This window comes from Aquarana catesbeiana, linkage group LG04, assembly GCF_042186555.1.
Source record: "Aquarana catesbeiana isolate 2022-GZ linkage group LG04, ASM4218655v1, whole genome shotgun sequence".
NCBI classification, from domain to species: Eukaryota; Metazoa; Chordata; class Amphibia; order Anura; family Ranidae; genus Aquarana; species Aquarana catesbeiana.
Window position 1 is genome coordinate 324,010,123 of NC_133327.1, and position 25,251 is coordinate 324,035,373.

The following is a 25,251-nucleotide window of genomic DNA, read 5'->3' on the forward strand; positions in this document are numbered from 1 at the left end:
CAAAAATATGTGGGTATAGGATACATGCCATGACCCCTTAAAGAAGAATTATGCAAAAAATATGATTAGTTAAACCCACAAGTTTCCTTTATACTGGCTTTTGAAATTTACAAACGCAGCAATTTAGAAATTGGATAAAATGTTTAGTACTGGGAAACACTTTTTGAAAGATAAAAAGTGCATTCTATATACAACTATATGGATCAGACCAAAATGAGGGAAAGAGGGACTTTGTTCCAAATCAGGAACAGTCCCTCAAAATCAGGGACAGTTGGGAGCTAAGCATGGTTTTAAGAGTCATTTGACCTGGAAGAGAAACGGTACTGGACCTTGGAGCAGTGAGTCTGTCGAAAGCAGACTGCAGATATGATGAGTATTGCAGCCAGAGATGCTTTTTTTGTTTTTGGAAGGTCTGAACATTTTTTTTTTAAAGCATATCTAAAAGATACAAATAAATGCAGCTCTGTAATTATTAATTGAGGCTTCATGCACACTCCTTTGTTTAGCTTTTTTTATAACCCAGAGTATAAACACTTTTTATGCCTCCCAGGTGGCTTTTTCACACATTTAGGTTCTCCTGTTAGGTTAAAAAAATGCATTAGTTGAGTAAGTCTCTAGGTATCCAGAGGGGGATTTTCCATCTGTTGTATGTCATATGGTGTTGCAAAAGAAATCTTTGAATCTAAACTTGTTGTCAGTGAGATATCAACTAAAATGAACAACCCCAGGACCTGGGGCAAACTCAGGACTGCCTACAACTGCGCTCAGAATCGTAACTGTGCAGTAACCATCACGTTTATTTAAATAGTTAGCCATCTAATATTCAGCTCTTGAGTGCCTGACTTCCCAAACTGTACATCCTGCTGATAGAACTGTTTATACAGATAAAGTATTGCAGGAAAGCATGACAAACCCATTAAACAGTGTTGCAGTATTATAATTACCAATGAGTCCAACATGCTTGCAAATATATTGTCGAGACATGCAGCAAGATGAGGAGACTTGGCAAGTTCAATCCTCCTAAAATAGAGAGTGCTTTTTTCAGATGAACAAGCCAGAAAAACTGAACTGATTAACTGGACAATATGTACTCGTCATATGTAAAGAATCTTTGTCAGAGAGATATCTGATCTGCAATAAACAAATCACAATGTCTTTTTTTCTCAGACTGTAGAACGTTGATGTTGATGTTCTTGAAGCATTTTTGCTATGTTATTATTCCAGAGGGAGGGAGCAGGCAGATTAGATGAAAAAAGAAGAAGAAAATTTAGAGCTATTTATCAAACACCAAAAATTGAATTGCTTTAAAAGAGACCTTTTAGGCCTTTATCCGGTAGGCTGCAATTTTTAGAAAGCAAGATAGAAATCAGATTGCTTCCTTAAATCTAAAATTTGTGTCTTCTTTCGAAGACCAAAGCTGGATAAATTGTGACAATTTTGCAGCACAGTTATTAAGCCTGTGTGGACAGGCCACAATTTATGAGCAATTGGACATACATTTAGGATCCATAAATGAAAAAAAATATTAGTGTCTGTTTTTGGACATTGATGATGAAAATAGAATACAGATAAACACTACAGCTAGAAAACAATTATTTTTTAAGAGAAGGCAATTCAGGAGGCAGGGAGATGTCATATTTCAGCCCACAATAATCATTCAGACTTTTAATTTCTAAAACGTAATCTAGAAATCATGCTGATTCTGCAAAGAATATAAGTTCTCATCCGTGTCAATTTGAGAGGGAGAGAGCAGGCAGGCTCTATCTGTAAACCCAAAAATTATATTGTATTTTCCCTGGGGGAAAAGAGAAAAATGCTTTGATGAATAATTTGCACATATTTCATTTTCTAGGCCTTAATTTGAGAGGTAAATAGTAAGACCAACTGGTTTACAAGTAAGGAATCACTGTTAGGCCACACTACTTTAAAGAGTGTGTATTCCAAATTGCGCAGCTGAGAAATAACATTAGGAAACATAATGCATTGCTCATTTTTAATGATCGTGCACTGCAATGCAACCAAAAAAGAACAGTGTCATTCTTATACTCAGTCTCTGTTTTTTAAACCTGTGAGTACCCTCTTTCTACAATAAATGGTGTTGATTTATACCTCACTATGAGATCCCTTCTGTTCTCTCTTGTTTATTAGATTTAGTCCTGAGTGGCAGAGGCTTTTCCTGATCTGGCATTAGCTGTAAATACCCAGATTCAATACAAGCGCTGATAGACCTCCTAAGTTTAGGGTCTTTATCTCTGGTAGTATCTGGCAGTGTATTCATGTGGTGGAGGTTAAGCACTGAAGCACTTTTACGGAAGAGAAATACTACACTTGTGTGTTGTCACATGAGTCTTCCGTGGATTTTTGCGGACTATTTGTTTTATGAATAAATGGTTTTGACTTTAACTTTTCAAAATAGTCAGTTTTACTTTGCTGAGCGTTTTGCTTATTGGATGTTTGTTCTTTCACAATTTTGTTTGCACTGTTAACTGGTTTATATTATACCAATAAGTAATATTGAATATTGAAGGGAACAGTGCAACATGTTGCAATTTTAAATCACAGAGACACTGTGTGGATAAAGGGGCCCCGAAATGGAAAGAAGTCCTCTTCCTTTTGCTGCTCTGCCCTGTTCATGATACCACACAGTGGGGTTATTTATGAAAGGCAAATCCACTTTGCACTGCAAGTACACTTGAAAGTGCACTGAAAGTGTACTTGGAAGTGCAGTCGCTCTAAATCTAAGGGGTAGATCTGAAATGAGTGGAAGCTCTGCAGATTTTATCATCCAATCATGTGCAAGCTAAAATGCTGTTTTTTTATTTTCCTTGCATGTCCTCCTCGGATCTACAGCGACTTTACTTCCAAGTGCACTTGCAGTGCAAAGTGGATTTTCCTTTAGTAAATAACCCCCAGTGTGTGCTCCAGCAGGAATACAACTGCTAAAGTGCATGCTTTGTCTCAGTTTACCATTCTTGTCACATCCTTAACCACTTCAGCCCTGGACCATTTGGCTGCCAAATGACCAGGCGACTTTTTGTGATTCGGCACTGTGTTGCTTTAACTGACAATTGCGCGGTCGTGTGACGTGGCTCCCAAATAAAATGGACGTCCTTTTTTTCCCACAAATAGAGCTTTCTTTTGGTGGTATTTGATCACCTCTGTGGTTTTTATTTTATGCGCTACAAACAAAAATAGAGCGACAAAAAAGCAATATTTTTTACTTTTTGCTATAATACATATTCCCCAAAAATAAATAAAAAAACATTTTTTTTCCTCAGTTTAGGCCGATATGTATTCTTCTACATATTTTTGGTAAAAAAAATCGCAATAAGCGTTTATTGGTTGGTTTACGCTAAAGTTATAGCGTCTACAAAATAGGGGATAGTTTTATTACATTTTATTAATAATTTTTTTTTACTAGTAATGGCGGCAAACAGCGATTTTTATCATGACTGCGACATTATGGCGGACACATTGGACAATTTTGACACATTTTTGGGACCATTGGCATTAATACAGCGATCAATGCTATAAAATTGCATTGATTACTGTAAAAATGTCATTGGCAGTGAAGGGGTTACCCACAAGGGGTTAAGTGTGTCCTAGGGAGTGATTCTAACTGTCTGGGGGATGGGCTAGCAGTGACATGACACTGATCGCTGCTCCCGATGAGAGGGAGCAGACGAACAGTGTCCTGTCACTAGGCAGAACGGGGAGATGCTGTGTTTACACTGACATTGAGTCCACGGGTCCCGCCGGCACGGTCACTGAGCTCGAGGCAGGCGCGCTTGCACGGCGGGAAATTCAAAGTGACGTACAAGTACGTTACTTTGCCCAGCCGTGCCATTCTGCCGACGTATATTGGCGTGAGCCGGTCTTTAAGTGGTTAAACAGGAATAATGCAGTGTTCATATCCTGTATCTGCAGGCACTGGAGTGGAGAAAAGAAGCTTAGCTTCCCTGAGCCTATCCTTGTGCCAGTAGCAAATGTACAGTACAAATATAGTACTGTTTATATCACTGAGTACTGTAAAAAGCACAAAGCAGTAATCGCACACTATACTACACTAACCAACATTCTCTCTCCCTAAAAGCAATGTCAGCTGTCCCTCACTAAACTGTGAAAACACTGACAAAGGACTATTGGAAAAGCAGCAGCTTAGGTCAAAACCATAACTGATCAAAGTCTTACACTTGACCAGAGTACAGGTGCAGGACTTTAGCCAATGATGGCTTTGGCATTGCATTAAGGGACGTTCAGTAGAATAATTCCCGCTGAAATTCCCAAAAGTTCAGGATTTGGCAGAACACTTAACTAGAGAATGTTTAGTCTGAACTTACACTCAGACCAAATACTTCGCTCTTCCCTAATTATAATAAAACCACTGTTAGAAACAAATTATGCTAATTGCCAGTGAACATGGATGTGAATGGTGAGATATAAGCTGGAAAAATAATATAGGTAGTAATTATCATCCTATTTCTTTTTTTTTCTAACTATCACACATAGTTTCTTCTAACTTTCAGTGTACCCTGCAAGCCGGGTGATGACAGAATCTTCTCCGGAACCAATGATTGTCAACTGTAATTTGTATCCCAATTAAAAGGACACATCTATCCTGTCACACGTGGTCCATGTTTCTAGCTGTTTCCCAATCAACCCTTCCTGTGTTCTAATAAAGCATTTCAGCTACCATGAAGGCAGGCAGTCATAGTAGAAAACGTGCTGAGGAAACAGCTCATTAATCATTTAATATTTGCTCCTGTGGACTTTTATCAGCGATGAGTTGTTTTTAGTGAAAGAAATTATTTTAATGGATTTTCTCCAGAGGCCTCCAGTCGACACCATTTATTATTTATGAAAGTAACATTATTTAGCATAAATGCTCTACATTTTTAAGACCAAAAAACTGCCAATATATTTGAAGCTTAAGGATTGATTTTTTAATCATGATTGTTATTGCTTTTCATTGCATTGATCATATCATGGAGAGAAGTAAACTAAAAATGTGTGCTGTGTTCTGTAATATTTTATATTTAGCAATGAACTAAAGAGCGTGACAATTGTTTAAGCAATTTAAATTGATTTCTATAGGAGGGTGATGTTAAACTGAAAATTGACAACTTGTACAAACACGCAACAAACGGTGTTGTGGATTTAAACATAAAAGGTATTAGAACAGCTTTTAAATACTATCTAAAGGAGGACTCCTTCCTAATGATAGCTCAAGGAGGTGATGCATTAGAACGTGACTTGTGGTTAATATAAGAGTATTTACATTCTGTACTATTTCCGTACTATTCATCTTCTAGTACAATTTGGTTAATTTACAAATGAATTAATTATTCTAAACCCTTTCTTACCATCCAACTCCTCATTAGTATTATCAAGGACTCTGAAATAAAGCACAAAAAAGAAAACCATGACTTGGGTTCTATGAAATTTAGTTAGAACAAATATAAATTTAATTTTTCCATTGTACAGATATAAAAATAAATGTAAAAACGAAAGTAAACTGCGCTTATGTAAACGTATTAAACTTGTGTAAAGCAGCACCACTGACGTGAGATATGATCAAATAAATAATAAATATATAGCTAAAGTTGTTGTGCTAAACAAAAATATAAATGTGAATATACATATAAATTTAAATGTAAAACAATGAGACTATATTTCTTCCAACTGTCATCAGTATAATGCCTTCACTTTAATCAAAAGTGCTTGAACGCTTATTCATTCAATATATCCACCTTGTAATAACCACCACCATAATAAAGGATGTACCCTTACCAGAACATATTGACCACCTATTACGGGAGGGTCAAATAAGGCTTGTGTATCTAATATGTTCAGTCCACGCTTGCTATTCCACATCAAAGAACAAGAGGAATCATCCAGCAGTCACCTCTAAGCGATACTCCTCCGATCCCGAAGCAAGATGTCCAGTAGGATGTATCAATTTAAAGATAAACGCCAATAGTGTAAAATCCTTAAAACTCGGCTTTCTTTAAGTAACACATAGCATGCCATTACATGGGTACAATCTTCCTCAGTCCAAAAACAAGGACGTTGGCTCAATCCAAATGTGATGACAGGAGATAAACCTTTTACCTGGCCGGTTTCATTACAATAGAACTTCCTTCGGGGCATGGCAGAGTACAGATATCCTAGAGTCTCAGCTGAGGAAGGGGAGGTCCTCCCTGGAACACATCCCATTTTGCCTTGGTGATGTAAGGGGGTAGAGGAACAGACAGCTTCATGTCCAGGTGTGGTTTAAGGCATCTGACAGGTGGAAGATGGTGACTCAACCCCAGCTTGGAGTCTCATCATACTGGATTTCACATCAGTGAGGCTTGTATCTGTGGTTATTCCATCCAAGACTATTGTGAGTTATTTCATGTTGTGTATCCAATACATTTTACTTACTACATTATGAGGCTTTTCTGCACCACTTTTTGTTTTTAATTCTCCTTAACTTCAGTTCTGCTCTCCTCTTTCATCTCCTTCTGCTGTCCTTTACATTTGGGAGCCCTATAATCTAGGACAAAATGGTTATAATGTCTATATTTGTAGCAGGTATGTTGCGACTGTGACAAGGGCAGACAAATTAAGTGTCGGGCAAAGCCATAAGAATATTTTCAAGGCACAAGGGTTTTTTTTTATAATTGCTCTCAAATGACTAGCTGTTAATGATCCCCTTCAATAGTAGACACCCTTACTGAAGCCACAGTAATGGGATTTGTAGATCATGTTCCAATTTGCTGGAATGAACACTGACTTCTAATGTCACTAGGTTCTACACTCTCTCCTTTAGAATCATTATTTGACTCTGGCTTTTGTAAGATTGGGTGCAATCTACATACACCCCTCCCTTGTTTTGCATGTAATACATCTGCTGCACTTTGTTGAACCTCCATCACATATGGAGTTGGAGGCCCAGACATGTAAGTGTTTTTGGTGGCACTTTTGAAAGAAGTCCCAGATTTCTCCACCAACTGATAAAACAACGACCTCTGCTCATTATCTACAGTATGATTTTGAAAATATACGTAGCAGAAGTTTGGTTCCGATTAATGGTGAAATACCCAATTACATTGGCACCACATCCCTGGAAAAATATGAATAGCACTAGAGGAGAATAAGGGATTTTAACGGTGCATACATAATAAACCGAAAAAAAGGGAAAATTGAATAAAAAGCTAATTTTAATTTAACATTCAGGGTTAAAAAACATGTAAAAAATACACAATTGACATATATTGCAATGTTTATACAGTAACAGTGGTCAGACAGGGCATAAATGTATTTTTTGAAAGATGATATGGCTGCATACTAGCCTGACATGTTTCGCTGAGTTGGTTTCTCAAGGGATATGCAGGCCGAAAATTATCATCATCCAACACCGTTATAGTTCTAAAAATAGAAAGCAACAAAGTGAACACCAAAAATCACAAATCATTGGAATATATTCTTTCAATGGACAACGAGATAAACAAGCACAGTGTCCTTTGGACATAGCACAAATAAGTGCTTACCCCCGAGTGACCCCAGATCAGGTCAGTATCCGCATGACACTCCACCGACACTGAAAACCTGACTTGGCCATGTAGGTGCAATCACAGAGGACAGAAAGGTAAAACTGTGGATAAGGTAAAATGCATACAGTATATGAGAAAATTGCCGGGTTATATGGAATTAATATGCATGACTTTTTGTCAACGCTGAAACAATTGACTGCTGAAAGCAATCAAGAGACAGACAATGGCTCCAAACATGTATTGGTACTTACTTTAAATTGTTAATCAACAAAGCATATTTATGGGAAGGGAACTTCAGAACACCTGCTGGTGGTGATTGCAGGGGATTATTCTGGTAGCTGGTAAATAAAAAAAAAAAAATATATATATATATATATATATATATATATATATATATATATATATATATGTGTGTGTGTGTGTGTGTGTGTGTGAGAATTTAGAGATTGCATGAAGCATATAATAAAAGTTATAGAGATGGAGGTATTTATAATCTGTTGAAATACAGAGTTAAACAGTGAGGTTTGTATTTAGTATAGCCAACAATATAAGGTGGGTGAAAAAAGTTGAATTCATCTAAATAAATAGATGGTATTGAGGACTTGGTCTCATTAAATATATATGAGAAATAAAGGGTAAAAGGATGTTCAGTAAGGTAAACAGTCAAAACAGACCGCTACATTTTTGGAGATAGGAAGTCAAAGTTTCAAAAAATAGTATGCAAGTTACCTAAGAGAAATTGAATCAAAGAGTGCAGTGTATGGTATGCTCACCAGTCACTAACACTGCAGATAGCGAGTTCCACCCTCCGGCTCTGGCAGCAGATACTGACAGGTGCGCTGGCTAAATGCTGTCCCCCATCGTGTTGGCGTGTGACGTCACCAACATGATGCGGACATGAGGACACCAAGGCGCATGTGCAGGGAGCCGGGACTCCGTTCTTACTACAGATCCCAGGATGCAATACGGCCACAATGGATATGCGGCCGACATGCAGTCCGGGGCTGTGTGAGAGCCACCCAAACAGCCCACAATGATAGGGCTGTAATGGGTGGTGGTGGGATGCTTTCGCATATCCCAAACCAACACAGATTTTCCTGGTAGCGCGGCGTAGGTAGGGCACATACAGAATGATGTGCCCCGGGCGTCTGTATAATTGCCATGGACCTGGCCAGGAAACATGAAGGGGAGGGGCTGAGACATGACCCGAGAAGGGAGAAAACTGAAAGACAGATGATGGGATCGATTAAGGACCACACACATATCAATCCCAGCAATATGTCAAAGGGACACTGCGCTTGATAATAAAATACAATCACATTACAAAACAGACACAATTTTAATTAAGTAAATACAAACGTTACATATAATATTGAAAAAATAAGCTGAAATAACCCTGAATGTTAGATTAAAATTAGCTTTTAATTCAATTTTTCCTTCTTTTCGGTTTATTATGTATGCACCGTTAAAATCCCTTATTCTCCTCTACTGCTATTCATTTTGAAAATATATTTAGAAGAGAAGAGTTATAAAGAAAAACAAAGATTACAAAGAAGACAAACTGAAACACACATGGAAGTCCAGTATAGCAAATGTGTCAAGACCTAGCCTTTTCACAAAAAGGGAGTTCCAATCTCGGACAGCCACCATGTAGGACCCCACAAAATAAAAACATTTTACATTTTAATACATTAACTTAAGAATTTGCACAAGCAAAACAAAACAAAAAAATTACAAGAGACATTCATTTTTGTTATTTTGGACTACCTTATCTACTTGATCATAATCCAGACTTTGAAGTGCATTGCTGTAAAATGTTAGTAGATTAGTTGTCTCTCTAAACATTGAGTTTGACCTTAAAGAAGAAGAACATTTTGTTCTAATAACATATTTATGGAAAGTAATTTCTGAAAAGTGAACCTATTAACATTAACCTATTAACATTAACATATAAGCACCTAATACTGCCATTTTAACCATCAGTAAAGCATTAAAATAATCATTTTTCTCTATCAACCTGTTGTCTGAAAAGGAGAAAGCTAAATATTTATATTCTATAATCTTAAATCATCTGATGTTTTAAAATTGTGTGTTGGACATACTATAAAAAGAAATTATATAAAAGGTGGCACCTTCTGATGGTTGTCACCCGGATCCAGTGGGGCAGTTCTTTAATCGATCTTTGACTTTGGGCGTGCCACACATGCTCAAAAACTTCATTTGAAAACTTTGAATGTGGATGGTGTGCTCTGGCTTTGTTTCTTAGCAAATCCCAGCACTCATTTTGACAGCCAGGAGTTCTTTAGGAACACAAAAGCAGTTTTTCTTCTGCTTCTGACACTAGTAGAACAGTTATTAGCTTATTACCACAGTGCTTTACAGTATTTTTTCACTCTGACATAAATTCTTCTACATGTGCAAAAAGATATAGACTATATGCAACACATAAATGTGACTAGCAGAACAGTGTCTGCATTGTACAGCAATGTTGTTTGTTACATTGTGAATGTCATGGTTCATTTATAGCAGGTTAAAGTAATGACCTTTCATCTAAATATTATATTTAAACTAACTTTGTAAGGTACAAAATATAAAAATAAATGTGCTCTTATATAACCCCTTGTTTACCCTGATCAGCTCTAATTAACTCATTCCCCTCTCCCCAGCTATTATTTTCCTGCTAATTTGTGTTATTTCTTTTTCTTCTAACCATTAATATTTAAACCTTTTTTTTCATCTGAACTTTTTAGCGGTACATTTAAAAAGAAACACACACAAAGTTGGAGAAAAGGCTCTATACAAATTATAGAATAAAATATGCATTTTATTCAATATAACACTAGTTGTTTTAAAACCTACACTGGTTGGACAGTAGATTTGTTATCATTGAAGTTATCCTTTTGGGTCGTAATATTACTATAGCTAATTTATATGCACCTAATGATTCTTCTGCTTCCTTTTATCCTACTTTTTTTGAAGTTCTGGATAAATATAGTTCACCTGATATGATCGTGGGGGGTGACTTTAATGCGGTCGCTAGTCCATCTTTTGACAGGAGCAATCCCACTCCTCACACTAAAACATTTCCTAAATCCGCCATTAAATTCATTCATAACTCCCAATTAATTGATACCTGGAGAGCTCATAATATAGGAACTAAAGAAATCACATTCTTCTCACAACAGCTATTCCCGCATTGATTATATTTTCTCTACACCAACCATTTTGGCTAACTCAATTGATGCTGTCATTCATAGTTGTGTTTGGTATACATATGATATACATGTGGAAAAGGAGGTGTTACATTCTCTAGAAGAATAATTTGTTATTAATTCTTCTGATATGCCAATTACAACTGAATGGGTTGCACATAAAGCTGTTCTACGAGGAAAATTCATTAGTTTAGCTTCTTCTAGGCATAAAACTTCTGTTGACTCTACTACTTCAAACATTAGATTATTGATTAAACAGAAAAGTCTGGAATTAGATTATTTATTGTCTGCTAAAGTTGAAAAAGCACTAAGATGGTTTAAATCAAATTTCTATTATATGGTAATAGCTCATCCACCATGTTTGCTAAAAAAAAAAAAAATTAATCTATTAATCCTCCTCATATTTATAAATGAAATACTTCTGCGGGTTCTGAAAATTTTTGAAACTTTTTATTCAAAACTTCTTGCCCCCCCATATGAAATCTCTGCTGATGCAATTTCTTGGTTTACATCTCTTCGGATTCCCATTCTAATCCTCCGTACACACGATCGGACATTGATTGGACATTCCGACAACAAAATCCATGGATTTTTTCCGACGGATGTTGGCTCAAACTTGTTTTGCATACACACGGTCGCACAAAGTTGTCGGAATTTCCACTTGCTAAGAACGTGACATACACCACATACGACGAGACTAGAAAAGGCCAGTTCAGAACCAAGCGCGGCACCCTTTGGGCTCCTTTTGCTAATCTCGTGTTAGTTGGAGACGATTCGCGCTTTTTCAGACTCGTGATTTTCAGATCGTTTTCTGCTGTTCAGTTTGTGCTTGTGGGTTTGTATCTGCTCTTCAGTGCGTGCAGCAAGCTACGCGTGACTCAGTCATTGTGTTCTTGTTCGTTTGTTACTGTATTTCAGGTCGCTCTTCACAGGCCTTGCTGTTCTTCAGTGCATTCTGTTACTTCGTTCTGAGCAGCCGACCGTTTTCTAGCCATGTTGCCTATACGTACTCCTCGTAGAGTTCATGCTGTGTGGGGGCTTGGTGTTGGGGTCCTTACCTTGACACAAGCCCAGTCCATGAACAGGGTGGGGAGGAGTTCATGGACCAAGAATTGGTTGCTTCAGCGTGACCAGTTCTGTCATATGCCTTTGCTCCATGAGATCCGTGAGAATAATCCTGATGATTTCAGGAACTTTCTCCGGATGACAGACCCCGTATTTCACCGTTTGTTGGCTTTGCTGACCCCCTATATCAGCAGGCAGGATACCTGCATGAGGCAAGTCATCACTCCGTAGCAGAGGTTAGTCGCCACCCTGCGGTACTTGGCGACGGGGAGAAGCCTGCAGGACTTGAAGTTCTCGACAGGCATCTCCCCCCAGGCTCTGGGAATTATTATCCCAGAGACCTGTTCTGCCATCATTCAGGTCCTGCAGAAGGAGTATATTAAGGTAAGATTTTTATCCTTTAATATCACATTTTATTGTATTTAATGTTTGCTAATATATTGTATTTATTTCCTCATTCCCTAATTACCCTAATTGGAATATGCTGTGAATGTCCCCTTTGTCCTCATGCATGCTGCATTTTTATGTAATTATTTTTGTTGTCCTTCATACATATTTGCCTTCACTTACCTCCCCAGCATGGTCTCCTGACCCTATATTCACCTCATGTAGTCACTTAACAATGTATTTTGTCAGCTCCATAGTAGTGCATTACCCTAAATACCCCCTAAAATGTTTTGAAATGTGATTTGTGCTTTAAATTCAGGCAGAGTGCCAGAGGCTTTTTTTTGGGTGTTCCCAAATCATTTGGAACCCTCCCTCCCCCCAACTGCTAAGTCAGCTGATAACAATTCTCTATCTATCCTCAATCATCTATCTGCTGACTTTGCCAAACCCATACACACTATACCCATAGTTGTACCTTATACTTTGGTCTTTAAAAACTCACTCCAAAAAATGTTATCTTGATGTTGGCCAAGAATGTTTGTGTGTAATCTGCTTTCCCTGTTTATGTGCAAAATGACTAATTTTTTTTTGTTTTGACTCCACAGTTTCCTTCCACGCCACAGGAATGGCAGACTGTGGCCTCCCACTTTTGCCCAGCGGTGGGACTTTCCTAACTGCGGAGGGGCAATTGATGGGAAACACATCCACATCGTCCCACCACCCAACTCGGGGTCATACTAATACAACTACAAGGGGTTCAATAGTATTGTGTATCCTGTGTGTGGACGTGGGGAAGAATGGCCAGATGTTTGATGGTGGAGTCATCACCCAGACCGAGTTCTACAGGTGTCTCCAGAATGGCAGCTCGGACTTGCCACCTCCAGAAGACAATGTGGAAGGACTCCCATTCGTCTTCGTTCCGGATGAAGCATTTGCGCTGGGGGACCATCTTATGCGGCCATTCCCGATGAGGACCCTCACCCCGGACCAGACGGTTTTTAATTACCGGCTGGCCAGAGCCAGAAGAGTGGTGGAGAACACGTTTGGAATCATGGCCAGCCGGTTCCGCCTATTTCTTACACCCATACACATGGCGGAGTACAAACTGAATCACATTATCCTGGCGTACTGTGTTCTACACAACTTTTTACGGCAACATTCTGCCAACTATGCTGGCTCAGTTGGGCCTGAGGCCGGAATTCAAAATGAACCAACCCTGACGGTGCTTGAAAGTGGCCGTCCTGGCTTGCCCCCCCTGAGTGCCCGTGATGTCCGGCTAAGATACCTTGAATTCTTTGCGGGTAGGGGGGCTATCAATATGCCATACAATGTCTAAAACCTTTTTCAAATAAAAAAAAATAAATAATCAAATCTTTGGTGACATTTACTGCTTGTGTTTGTTTTAGCTGACCCTGAGAGAAATGTGGTGAGTCCTGAAAATGGCGTGATTGTGTAACATTACAAAGCACTGTTGGGTGTTTTTTACTAAAGGCAAAGACACTTTGCACTACAAGTGCACTTGAAACTGCACTTGTAGTGCAAAGTAGATTTGCCCTTAGGAAATAACACCCGTTGTCACAGAAAACAGCAATTAGAGCACCACAAAAGTGTTGGAGCGTTGAGACAATAATCCACACATTCTTGATTAACAATCTTTTTAATACCAGCACAATCACATGTGCATTTAGAAAAGGTTTTTAAAACAAACCAACATGTTTGTTGTTTAACAATTTTTGGGGTCACATTAGAAAACGTAGAAATGTCCATTTTTGATAAAACAGGGATATTTAAAACCAACAAGAAAGACACAAATCTTGAACTTACAAAGTTCACATTTGGTAGAACTTGAAGGCAATATCAGACATAAGTATTTACAAACTGTGTTTGATATTGCATTCAGATGGGGTGAAGTCACCCCAGGAAAAGCCAAATTTTGAAGATGCACACAAATAGCCGAACGTCAACATGTGCTAGCTGCCATCATGAGGGATCAAGGGACGTGTTTTGGGGGTGCAACCCCTTCCTCTCAGCTACTTTATTATTGAGGAAGGGGTTGCACCCCCAAAACGCGTCCATTGATTTCCCGTGATGGCAGATAGCACATGTTGACACACTGTGTGCATCTTCAAAATCTGGCTTTTCTCCAATTTGTCAAAAAATGTATAAAAATTGTAGCACACCAAAAACAAAGGGATTTGGAGGGGTTTTAAACTCTCCCTAAAACATCAGTGATGTTCTTATTTTTTTTAAGAACATCATTGATGTTTTTCTTGATGTTTTCCAAGTCCCTATTACACCCCATGATCTCCCCGATCAGGATCTGTGCACTTTCCGAGGTGAAAGGATCTGGATCCACATCACGATCACCTAAAAAGATAGAAACCAAAAAAAAAATGTATTATTAATATGCTGGCATCCATCTCTTACCTGAGCCTGTGGTCGCAGACACTCACCTGTTATGGTGCCAATTTCCACCACGTCTTCCTCCTCCTGCTCTGTTTGTCTTGGGTGGATTTCCCCTTCTTCCAGAGGTGGGGGTCTCTGGTCTCCTCCCCTATGTAAAAAAAAACAGTATACTTAGCACACAGATATTTGATCTCAGAACTATAAATATGAAACATTGTTTGGAAATGGGGTACAATTTTTTTTGTGGGCAGAGTTCCAAGATGTAGCATTTTTCTTGTCCTTTGTCAAGCTTGAATACTTTACCTGTCTTGTACAAGCTTCACTGATGGAGACACCCTTATGGTATACACTGGAGCCCCTGTGTGAGCCCCCTAATGAAAAGGGTGTTCTTGTGTCCCACACTAGTGCTCCAGCATCCAGATGTGAAAACTGCTGCTGAGTGTCCTCTCCTTACACAGAATATAGTTTGCATTTCATTCTAGTTACAAACCCCTCTAACACAACCAAATTAGTTTCAGACAAGTAGGCCCTAAAAAATGTGGCCAAGTGCATATGGCCAAAACCATGGTGTTTTCTAGGCCGAACGAACAATGTTTGATACGAACGAATAATGTGCCCATGAACATGAAAGTTGCCATTTTAAACTGGACAACATTCAAGAAAAGCACATGGAGCAGCACGAACGTAATAAAAATAAAGAATAGGAACACAGCACAACTACTTACTTTTTTGCAGCACTCTCTGGATCTTTCTGTACTGCTCATGCTCTCTTAATTTGAGGTCCGACCACTGCTTCCTGAGCTGATCTTTCGATCGTCGTACCCCGAAATTCCGGTGCAGACTCTTGACCACTTTCCCCATGATCTTGGCCTTTCTGACATTGGGGTTGGGGTAAGGTCCATACTTCCCGTCATAGTCGGCCCTCTTCATTATGTCGACCATCTCCAACATCTCCCCAAAGGGCATTTGATGCCTTAAATCGACTCCTTCTGGATCGGGACGTTTCTGCCTCCAGGCTTTCCTCCTTCTCCTCCTCGTTGGTATAATTATCAGACACCTGCTCTGACTCCGCCATGTGCTCTTCCCCACTGCGCTGAATGAGAAGGGGCAGGGAATAGACTAGAAAGAACATCAGGGGCGGGCGGGGTTTCACGCATGCGCAGTGTCTATAAAGCGTAACACGCATGCGTAGTACGTACGATCTGTGAGCAGAGGAAGGAGTAACGGAGGCGCCGATCGTGATAGCGAAGGTAAGATTTAACATTGGGCCTATACTGCTTCTAGATTGAGGCCTGTATTTGCACAAGTTTAGTAGACTTTAGGCTGACATTAGGGTTTGTCTTGTGTTGTGTCTTGCAGTGAAAATGGATATCTTGAAAGATAAGGACTTTATGCCAATCTTCATTGATATGTTCAGGGAGCTGCCTTGTCTGTGGCAGATAAACCACCCAGAATATAAGAACCAAACAAAGAGGAAGGCAGTGCTGGATAATTTGCTGCAATTTGTGAAGTCGGTGATCCCCACAGCAGACATCATCTATTTGAAGGTTCTAATTGGTGGCCTGAGGAGCACTTATCTAAGGGAGCACAAGAAGGTCCAGGATTCCCAGAGATCAGGAGCTGCAGATGACATTTATGTCCCCAGGCTCTGGTACTATGACAGGCTACATTTTCTGGCAGGTCAGTCTGAACCCAGGCCAGCACTCTCCACTCTTCCTTCCACACTTCCTTCCCCCCCAGCTGAGGCTTCTGACGCCCAACCTGGGCCTTCCAGGCAGCAACATGTGGAGGAGCCCAGATTGAGCCAGGTATAACATTCCTCTAAATATTTCTGGTTGTCTAAACAATGATGTTAACTAGATCATAGATTGGAGTACTAATAATTTCTGATTGTGATTGATGAAGCAAAAACTAAAACCATGTCCCTTTTTCATACACAGGGAAGTCTCAGCCAGGAGATGGCCGGCCAAGCAGGCTGCCTGATATCCAGGTCCATCTCCTACACCTTCAAAGACAAAGTGCCAGGAAGAAGAGTAACCTGGAGGAGGCTGCAATAGGCCTTTTTTGGAAGGCTACAGAGGCCCTGAGAACCCCCCACACTGTGGAGGAGGACTTTGCTGGCATAACTGCCTGCAAAATGATGCAGATGGAGGAGGGCCAACGACTCCTGTGTGCTACCCACATTTGTGACCTCACACATGGTCCTCCTCCTCCTCCTCCAGGTCCTACTCCTCCTCCTGCCACATCTCCAACACCAGAGCCACAGCCGGGAAGGAAGCGTGGAAAGAAGACCAGAGAGTGATGGCCCTGGGTTCAGTCTGATCTGACAAAATATGCAGGCTCTTGTAGTACCACAGCCTGGGGACACAGGTGTCATCTGCTGCTTTCCGGATCTCTGGGACTTCTGGACCAGACTGCACTCCCCTAGATATGGACTCCTCAGGCCACCAATTTTTCTGGAAAATAATTGATGTCTGCCCTGGGGGTCAAAGGCTTCGCCAATTTCTGCTGTTTCTCCAGCGTTGTCTCCCTCTTTGTTTGGTTCTGAGCCCTTAATAAAGGAATTTTTTTTTCAATTATACTTGCCTATGTGTGTTTTCCTTCAAAAAGGACAGTTTGTTTGTGAGGAGGCAGGTACATTTCAAAAATACAATGTGAAATTAACAAGAGACACCAACACCAAACAATCTCCTTGAGATTAAATAATACAAGATAATAATGATGTTGTGGTAACTTGACACACAAAACACACACAAAAATATTATGGAGTAAAACACAAAAAGAAAAAACAGCCTTGAAAAAAATACAAACCCAAAAAAAAAAAAAAAACTGCCTTGAAAAAAAAAAATTATTTAAAAACAACCAAAAAGAAATTTGGTCAGATGTGATAAATCAAAATATATTGAGGGAATCACGATAAATAATAAAGAAATAAGTTTGTGAGAAGTCTGTGTGAATATGAGTAGCAAAACTACTTCATTCTTCTCACATTATAAAGATGAACAGAGTGCTCTGTATTAAACTATTTAAAACATTGCAGCATGACAAAAGTGCTGTATCCATTCCGAACGCTAATTTTACCAGACCGAGCTGTTCCATTTCGGAATTTCTTCTGAGCATGCGTGGCACTTTATGCGTCGGAACTAGCCACACACGGTTGGAATTGACGCGATCGGATTTTGTTGTCGGAAAATTTTATAGCCTGCTCTCAAACTTTGCATGTCGGGAAAGTCCGACTATAAATGGGGCAGTAGCCAATAGCTTTCGTCTCTTAATTTATTCTAAGCATGCGTGGCACTTTGTGCATTGGATTTGTGTACACACGATCGAAATTTAAACGATTGGATTTTGTTGTCAGAAAATTTTATATTCTGTTCTCAAACTTTGTGTGTCGGAAATTCCGACGGAAAAAGTCCAATGGAGCCCACACATGGTCGGAATGTCCGACAACACGCACCGATTGCACATTTTCCGTCGGAAAATCCGACCGTGTGTACGGGGCATAACACCATTACAATTAATTACCCTGAATGCATCTTTCACTTTCATTACATAGTGAATGTCATCAAATCTCTGAAAACAAATTCTGCCCCTGTCCCTGATGGTTTTTCATCACTATAGTATAAAACATTTTCTTCTCAATTGACCCCTAAATTAGTTGAGCTTTTTAATTTTATTCTTAATGGTTATAAATTCCCTGCAGAAATGCTCTTAGCCAATATGTCCTTGATTCCAAAAACCAATAAAGACCTTTTATTACCCCCAAATTATAGACCTATATCTGTCATTAACAATTACCTTAAAATCTTTAGCAGAATTCTAGCAGATCACTTATCCTCTATTATGCCCTTTTTGATTTCACCATATCAGTCTGGTTTTATTCCCAAACAATATATTACAGATAATATTAGATTAGCAGCCAACAATTTTCAGGATGCTAACTTGACTTCAAAAAAACTATTGCTTCCTGGCCTCCATATTAACAAAGCATTTGACAGTGTTTCTTGGCAATATATGGTCTTATTGTTGCAATGTTACGGTTCTCCAGATGAATTTGTTCATGCCTTTCATGCTCTATACCAGGGATATGGAATTAGCGGACCTCCAGCTGCTGCAAAAACTACAAGTCCCATCATGCTGCTGCCTCTGGGTGTCATGCATGTGGCTGTCAGAGTCTTGCTGTGCCTCATGGGAATTGTAGTGCTGCAAAAGCTGGAGGTCCGCTAATTGCATATCCCTGCTCTATACCATCATCCTAAGACTCGTATTTGATTACCAGGCTGTAATTCAAATTTTTTCCAACTCGATCGGGGCACGAGACAAGGATGACCTTTATTCCCGTTGCTTTTTGCACTAGCCATTGAACCTCTGTCAATTGCCATTTTAAGTCATCCTGATATTACTGGTTATTAAGTGTTCTTGCATAGCAGGACCACTTACTGTTATCTCACATATATATTATTAAGTGTTCTTGCATAGCAAGACCACTTACTGTTATCTCACATATATATTATTAAGTGTTCTTGCATAGCAAGACCACTTACTGTTATCTCACATATATATTATTCTTATTATTATAGCCAAATTTACCACCCTAACTCCTCCCACAGTTTTTACACTACATAGACAAGTAATATACCAAAACGTGCGGATTGTTCCCGAATGGTGTGCTATTACTTTGTGGAACGTTTCGCCGAATGGTTCACGAAATATCGTCGTTTTTGCGGCGAAATTGGTCCCATAGGAATGAATGGGGAAACTAGAGTGGGAGATGACAAAAGCTGGAAAATCAGAACATGATTTCTAAACTGCCGCCACTCCCTCATTTTCAAGCCCACCTACACAAATCTTATATCAAAACGTTCAGCTATCCCTGCTGCCACTAAACATGTCCACGGCTAAGCCATAGTCCTGATAGTTTTCACAATATGACCATTTGTTTGCAACTCACGCCGTCCATTGACATTCATTGAAACTACACTCTAGCCCCCTCCAAATTTGAAGGGCAATTTCTAAACTGCGACCGTGCCTTCATTTTTAATATTTCACAGACATACTATACATCAAAATCTAGGTCTGGGTCTTGTGATTCTCACAATATAAAGATCTTCGCTGTAGGATGTATAGTTTTTAAAATACGGCCATTTGTTTAGAGGTCATTTCAGGAAATTTTAGCCATTAATCAGAGTGTACTGTTAGTGTTTGTTTTGTTGCCATGGTTACCAAAGCTTCTGTTATACACAGGGGGGGAAGGTGGCTGGAGCATCTCAGCTGATTACAGAGCCCGGGGGAGGGGACAGACACACCATGTACTGATTTATAATAGAGGAATATGATGGGGCAGTTTTGATGGGGTAATTCTGATGGGGCAGTTTTGATGGGGTAATTCTGATGGGGCAGTTTTGATGAAGTAGTATTTGGGAAGCATAAACAGGGCATGAGCGTTGCTAGGAAACAGTGGTTGTAAACACAAGATGCTGAGACACCCCAAATGCATGTGACTTCATCTGCTAGACTTGATAATGCTTGTAGACTCCTCCCACAGTTTTTACACTACAGAGACAAGTAATATACCGAAACGTGCGGATTGTTCCCGATTGGTGTGCTATCACTTTGTGGAACGTTTCGCCGAATGGTCCACGAAATATCATCGTTTTTGCGGCGAAATTGGTCCCATAGGAATGAATGGCAAAATGTTCAAAAGGAAATGTTGCTAGGAAACAGTGGTTGTAAACACAAGATGCTGAGACACCCCAAATGCATGTGACTTCATCTGCTAGACTTGATAATGCTTGTAGACTCCTCCCACATTTTCCACACTACAGAGACAAGTAATATACCGAAACGTGCGGATTTTTCCCGATTGGTGTGCTATTACTTTGTGGAACGTTTCGCCGAATGGTCCACGAAATATCGTCGTTTTTGCGGCAAAATTGGTCCCATAGGAATGAATGGCGAAATGTTCAAAACTAGAGTGGGAGGTGACAAAAGCTGACAACCCCATGATCAGCCAAAACATTATGACCACCCCATGATCAGCCAAAACATTATGACCGCCCCATGTAAAAAAAAATATATTTTTGAAAAAAATAAAAATTAATTTTTGAAAAAAAAATATTTTTGAAAAAAAAATATTTTTGAAAAAAATATATATTTTTGAAAAAAAAATTACTTTTGAAAAAAAAAATTAAAAAAAAAATCATTTTTGAAAAAAAACAAAATTCATTTTTGAAAAAAAAAATTTCATTTTTGAAAAAAAAAATCATTTAAAAAAATCATTTTTGAAAAAACAAAAAAACAAAATCATTTTTGAAAAAACAAAAAAACAAAATCATTTTTGAAAAAAAAAAATCACAAAGCTCTGAGGGGAATTATAGCTCCTCTCACACAGCTCTAAGGACAATTATAGCATTATAGCTCCTCCCACACAGCTTGGAGGGAAGTTATAGCTCCTCCAATACAGCTTTGAGGGGAATTATAGCTCCTCCCACACAGCTCAAAGGGGAATTATAGCATTATAGCTTAGCATTATAGCTCCTCCCACACAACTCTGAGGGGAATTATAGTTTCTCCCACACCGCTGTGAGGGGAATTATAGCTCCTCCTACACAGCTCTGAGGGGAATTACAGCTTAGCATTATAGCTCCTCCCACACAGCTGAGGAGAATTAGAGCTCCTCCCACACAACTCTGAGAGGAATTATAGTTTCTTCCACACCGCTGTGAGGGGAATTATAGCTCCTTTTAAACAGCTCTGAGGGGAATTATAGCTTCTCCCACACAGCTCTGAGGGGAAATATAGCTTCTCCCACACAGCTCTAAGGGGAATTATAGCTCCTCCCACACAACACTAAGGGGAATTGTATCTCCTCCCACACAGCTCTGAGGGGAATTATAGCATTATTGCTCCTCCCACACAGCTCAGAGGGGAGTTATAGCTCCTCCCACACAGCTCTAAGGCGAATTATAGCTCCTCCTCCAACACAACTCTGAGGGGAATTATAGCTCTTCGAACAAAGCTCTGAGGAGAATTATAGCTCCTTCCACAAATATCATCATGCCATCTAAAGGAAAGAGATCTAAAGCTGCAAAGATACGCTGGACTAAACTGGATCCGGAGCCCCACAGCAGCATAGTGGATATGGAGGTTTGTGACAGTGAATGTGCCCAGGAGGTACATAGTGAACCTGTGGTGTCATTTTCATGTTCAACTCAGTGTCAAGTTCAAGAGCACAGTGACAGTGTGATGGACACTTCTGAAAACCATGGCATGCAAGAACCATGTGTACCAAGTGAGATTTCTGTGCAGGCATCATTTCATCAGGGTCATCATGGCTATGGAAGGTTAAGGAACAAACAGTGTACATGCATGGCTCTGACATTTTTGGCATACCACAGTGAGCTTGATGATGTGAGAAAGGGTGATCTTGATCAAATACTGAAGAAGGGCAACAGCTTGTATGGCTCAACAATAAAACAGCTAAAACAAAGAAATGTCTATCAGCATCAACACTTGACAATGGAAGAAGTGCCCCTCAGAGTCAACACTGACAAATATGAGTATAACGTTGTTAAATCTCCAGTGTTATCGGGATGTATGAGAGACACGGTAGACGGTGACAACCAAGGTTGGTTTGTTGACCTCTCCACAAGACTTCAGTGCCTCAATGCAGATGTTACACATGCACTTTTTATAGTAGTGCCATATTGCATTGCATTGTTCAGAGACAAGTCTGGTAGATATGAACTGTTTGATTCTCATAGTCGAAATAAGGATGGACTTCCTGCCACTGGAAAAGGAAAAGCTGTTATGATCACTTTTACACATTTGAGTGATATGGGGGCAAGAATTTATAAGTTGTATGAATTGCTCCTTACAGACACCAGAGGCCCTATTGATGGACTTCATGCCAGTCTCATTTCATCATGCAAGACGTCTGTCAGATGGTTTGCTGTCCCCACTGGTGCAATCTGACAAACCACATAATGCAAAGCATGTGGAGAACAAAGTGACACAGATGACCAAAGATGTAACACACACTGGATTCCCAGCCAGCAAGCATTCTCCACGGTCAGTTGATGCGAAATCCTCACAGGGCATATGGAAGGACAGTAAGGCATTGTCCAAATTAAATGCACAGAGACGACAAAAACTGAAGACAAGACACAGAAATGAAGGAAGGCGTGATTTCAAGGCTACAAAGATGTCTGTCACCAATAAGAAAAAGACATACATCACCAGCCGATACAGAGCAGATGCTGATTTTAAGTTGAAGCAGAAGCAATATATCATTCGCAAATATGCAACAGATGCCAATTTCAACTTGAAGCAGAAGCAATACATCACCAGAAAATATGCGACAAATGCAGATTTCAACTTGAAACAGAAGCAGTACACCACCAGAAAATATGCGACAAATGCAGATTACAACTTGAAGAAGAAGCAATACATCACCAGAAAATATGCCACAAATGTCGATTTCAAGTTGAAGCAGAAGCAATACATCACCAGAAAATATCATAATGATCCTGCTTTCAGAAAACGTCACTTGCAACATTGCATGAGTTACATGAAAATGAAGCGTCAAACTCAAGCAGATTTTCGCATAACCCATAAGATGCAATGTGCCTTCAAAATAAGAATGAAATACAGACGATGGACTCGTGTCATGCGGGAATGCAGTCAACCAGTGGACAACAGCCTAATGCAGACAGCAATATCCACTTTCCATGAATGCATTAAAGCTGGGCCAACATTTGTGTGCACGATGTGTCATCGCACCCTTTTCCCTAACCAAGTGAAACATTGCATTCACAGCAATTACAAGAAGAATCTACACATTGTTGCTGCCTGTTTGACAGGGAAATATGTCCATGTGTGCAACAATCACTGTCAAGGACCTGAACAATGCACCGTACCAGATGAAAGGACCAAAGAATGGATTTGTCACAACTGTGATTTACATTTAAAAGCAGGACACAAATCATCCATCGCTGTAGCTAACAACATGGAGCTGGCGCCCATTCCCCCAGAGCTCTGCGATTTGAATGTGCTGGAAAGACAACTTTTGGCCAAAATACTGCCATTTGCCAAGATCATCACACTTCCCAAAGGTCGACAGGCAGCTATACATGGCGCTGTAGTGTGTGTGCCATCCGAGGTGGAAACCACGGTCAATACTCTACCAAGATCGCACAGCAAATCCCAGTTACACAGAGTGAAGCTGAAAAGACGTCTGACTTACAAAGGCCACCATCTGTTTCATTATGTCAACATGGGAAATGTAGTAGCAGGTCTGTCAAAACTCATTGACACACACCCCGACTACAGTGACATTTCAATTAGAGTGGATGAGACAATCGCTGATGATGATGATAATGATGATGGGATGGAACTCGACAGTTGTGACGAAACTGAAATGATGGAGATACTTGAACGCATCGAAAATTGTGATCCATCAGAGGTACAGTCTGCATGTTTACCGGCTGCTTCTGAGCAACAGGAAGGCCATGACCAACAACCTCCCAATGCAGAGGATGAGAAGGATAAACTAAGACCTGGAATTGGCCTAGACAGTTGTTTGCAGCCATCTGACCTTGGAGAGGAAGCACTGACACACGGTGATGGAATATTCAGCATTGCACCTGCACAAGGAAACACACCTGTCAGCTTCTTTAAAGTTCCTAGGCTTGAGGCAATGGCTTTCCCTGTTCAGTTCCCTACTGGACAGAATACATTGGACCAGGCAAGACAAGTCAAACTGTCCCCGAGCATGTATTTCAATGCAAGGCTTTTTTGTGTTGATACTCGTTTTGCAAGAGACACAAGCTACCTCTTCTTTGCGCAGTTTGTCACAGAAACACACATGGCCAAAAGCAGCATGTCCATCCAGTTAAGGAAAGGAAAACCCAATACCAGGGATGGACGGAAAATATCCAACAAGCTGCTACAGGACAAGTGTGAGGTTGGGAGGTTGGTGCAAAACCGAGATGCCACAAGGTTCATGCAACCACTGAGAGGGAGTCCAGCTTACTGGGATAAAAATCTGAAGAATTTGCTAGCCATGGTCAGACAATTGGGTAAGCCAACATTTTTTCTTACCTTCTCTGCTGCAGAATTCAGATGGCCAGAGGTAATAACGGCAATAAAGGCACAACAAGGTCAAAAGGTGGATTTTGCGGGGCTAGACTGGGCTGAAAAGTGTGACATTCTTCGAGGCAACCCAGTGACCACCATGCGCATGTTTGACAAACGGGTTGATGCTCTGATGCGAGAGCTGCTGTTGGGTCCTGCACAGCCAATTGGTGAAGTTATCGATTACTTTTATCCGGTTGAATTTCAGGCGAGAGGGAGCCCTCATATACATTGTCTCTGTTGGGTAGCAGGAGCTCCTATATTTGGACAAGACAGTGATGACAAGGTGTGTGCCTTTATAGATCATAACATCTCATGCCAGCTGCCTGATGAAGCCAAACAGGCCTTACTTCACAGATTTGTAACAGAACTTCAAATGCACAGCAGATCTCATTCAAAATCATGCAAGAAAGGTAACAGAGTATGCAGATTTGGATTTCCAAAGCCACCTATTAGAAAAACGAGGATAACTTACCCGATGCCAGAAGAACAAGGAGATTGTGCAATGA